We start from the raw sequence: 3,132 nt of genomic DNA on the forward strand, positions 1-3,132 counted from the left end.
TTTTTTAACTTCTATGTGAGTGCATTACGAAAAAAATATATTTGTTTCTAACACATTGACAAATTGATATAAATTTAATAGTTTGAGCAGTAGAATTTTGATTTTATTTTCCTAAATTTGTCTTTCCTCAACGTCAACCCTCCTCCCTAATGATGAAGCTGGGGCAGCCTTGTGGTGCAATCCTCATTGAAGGCAATTCCATTCTCTTCTTAACCTGGCGTAGGTGCTGAGGGGAAAGTTTGGCTTTGTGAGCTTCCTCTAGATTGTCGTTCAATTATTGAAAACATTGGAGGCGCTTGACTTTGAATTCAATAAACACCCCTTCGCCGTCAACATTGGACTCTTCCGATGACATGTACTCTGGCGTGAGTACATCGGCCAGCTTCTTCTTGTCAAATCCCTCAAGGATCCTTCTTGGATCCATTTGTTCAAGAAAGCCTTGATCCTAAAAAAGGCTTTGTCGACTGTTGATATTTGTCAACTTTCTTTCCATGGAACTTTGTTGGCCTCTTGAATTAATTTTAATTGATCGGCAATGTTGTCTCCAAAAAGCATTTCGGCCACAGGGACCTGGTTAGAACACAAAGATCTATATTCCGTATGCAGATCAGGCTTGATATTGCTCCTTCTAAATTCGTTCATGTCATCGTTGGCCATAGTGACGAGAACTACAGCATCCATTAGACTCTCGATTAGCGGAGAAGTTTCCTCATTCTCTCCTTTTGGATCTTTTTCCACCAATTTTTCCAACACATATGCAACCGGTCCAAGAGCCCGTAGAACTGAAGATTTAGATTTTTGAAATTCGATATCTTTAGATATTTATAAGTAGATGTCTTTCTCCAAATTTCGGTATTCACCCTTGGAGCTGATAGAAAATCACAATTTTCAGGTCGTGGGTTCTTTTCCAAGAGATCGGTTCTTCTTTTTTCATCATCTTTCTTAGTTTGCCGATCACGAACAATCGATTTTAGAATCTTGGATAGTTCCACATTAATAGAAGGGCCCGTTTTTTTCAAAAGATGTAAATTTGTCAGAAAGTTTAGACACAATTGAGGTATTTGATTCTGGCTTTGCCTCTTCTTTTTCTTGCGAGGAATTTTCCTCTCTGTTTGGATTATATATCTCCAAATCATCATTAGATAACTTTGCTTTCTTTGTAACGGGCTCTTCCATAAAACTCAATCCACGCATTAGTGGATTTAATTTCCTCAATCACTAATGATTGGAAATCATTGAATTGCTTCTGTTGTGATTCTATCAACAGCTTGATAGAATCTGACGACGAATCCGGAATATACATGTATTGCTGTTCCTTCAACGGAGTACTAGTGCTGGGTCCGGGATTTTGAGGACTACCGAGAATTACCGGGCATTTGCCACCTCAAACGACGAATCATTGTCTTTTCTGACTTCATATTCCATTGCAAGTCTTTGTAATACCAAATCAGTCATAATTCACAAACTCAAAATCCCGCGTGTAATCACTTTCACACTTTCAGAAGATAAACAAAACACGTGCGCTCGCACTGGGAATAGCAGCAAAAACTGATCTAGGAACTAGCAAGCATATCTCACATGACACCACGTTACTGAATGCCGAAGGAGAATTATAATGTTAAAATCAGATTTGAGCAACAAATTTGAACTAAAAACTGATATGAAAATTTGTTGAAAAATGTTTGGTAGGGACAGACACACCGATGAATAGGAAGATGGCATCGATTTGAATACACGCGGCATGCCTCCGCAAAGAATTGGCTAAAATTCAAGCATGTAATGAGCAGATGCTGAAAAAATGCGATAAATTTGTAACGGACAGAACGACAGACACATAAGGGTAAAACAGTATTCCCCCTCTCCCAAGGAGCTGGGTATAAAATAGGGAAAACCTAAGAGAACAAGTATTTTTAACATCAAGAACATTTAACTACATATAATTGAGATGGTTGCCAGTTGCCATCTTAAAGGGCCCACTGTTAGCATAGATCATGCAAATGTAAGGTAGCTGAAAAGGGTTTATTTTGAAGAGCGACATTGAAATATAAAAATGTCAATTCTCTCTGAAAAAAGAGGGGGTATAGATATTAGTCTTATAAATCATGGTATATGTATGACTTATTGATAGAAATTCAGAGGCCTAGGAGAAAGACTGATAATTTTTGTACAGTCAACAAAGAAATTTTAAGAATAATATTGTATCCTACCATTCTAGTATGATGTGTGCCTCATCAATTGCAATGCAAACAAGTATCATTTTTCTGAAGTTGCTTTAGCAGTCTTTCGCCTTGAGGACAGCTAAGGAGTGCCTGGGGATGTGCATAGATAACGGAATACTTCCCTTCCAGTATATCTGAAATGGGGGCAGTTGTCAGGATTTGACTTGCATAGTTGTCAGCATCATCCCCGCTCTCATCACAGTCCCTGTCGTATTGAAATGGCTGGGCCTTACTACAAGAGAAGTCCAAGAAACATGCTGATATTCTCATTAAATGTAGGGCCTGTATTTGACTAAGCATTGTACTGTTAAATGGTGTAATTTTCAAACATACATTTTTGGAGGCCGAAATGTTCCTGCTCCGCATAATCACTTGAGGAGCTAATTGAAAAATTAAGCTTTTACCATAACCAGTGGGAAGTATCGCCAATTTATGTCTTTACCTTCTAAAATGTAAAGGTCGCCCGCGTGGCGCAGTGGTTAGAGCGTCTGCTCTAGAGTCGCGAAGAAAGGAGTCAATTCTTTCGTCGCGGGTTCGAATCCCACCGTGGGACGTGGAGACCGGTCCTTCGGATGAGACCGTATAAACCGAGACCCCGTGTCGCAGTAGGTGCTGGCACGAGAAAGATCCCTCCCTGCTCAATGGCACTGAGTGCCGAGTATAGGACAAAATTTGCAGTTCTCCACCGGCAAGTGGTGGCGTCTCCATATGAGTGAAAAATTCTCGAAAGGGACGTTAAACACTATACAATCAATCAATCTAAAATGTAAAATAAGCACAAAAGTTATTCTTCCTTTAAAGCCAACAGCTTTAATAGTTTCCTAATTCATAAACACGTGTTGAAATCAAAATTTAAATGAAAGTAGAAAATATTAAGTAATTTAAATATTTATTTCGACTATTGTATTTTTAA

General features: G+C 38.8%; 1 pseudogene; it reads right to left on the bottom strand.

The window, feature by feature from the left end:
* Positions 1-401: 401 nt before the first annotated feature.
* LOC134255049 (uncharacterized) lies at positions 402-1,978 on the bottom strand (annotated as a pseudogene).
* Positions 1,979-3,132: the final 1,154 nt, after the last annotated feature.

The sequence above is a fragment of the Saccostrea cucullata genome, unplaced genomic scaffold, assembly GCF_032062105.1.
Source record: "Saccostrea cucullata isolate Sc308-1 unplaced genomic scaffold, CSIRO_AGI_Scuc_v1 ctg16938, whole genome shotgun sequence".
Taxonomy (NCBI): domain Eukaryota; kingdom Metazoa; phylum Mollusca; class Bivalvia; order Ostreida; family Ostreidae; genus Saccostrea; species Saccostrea cuccullata.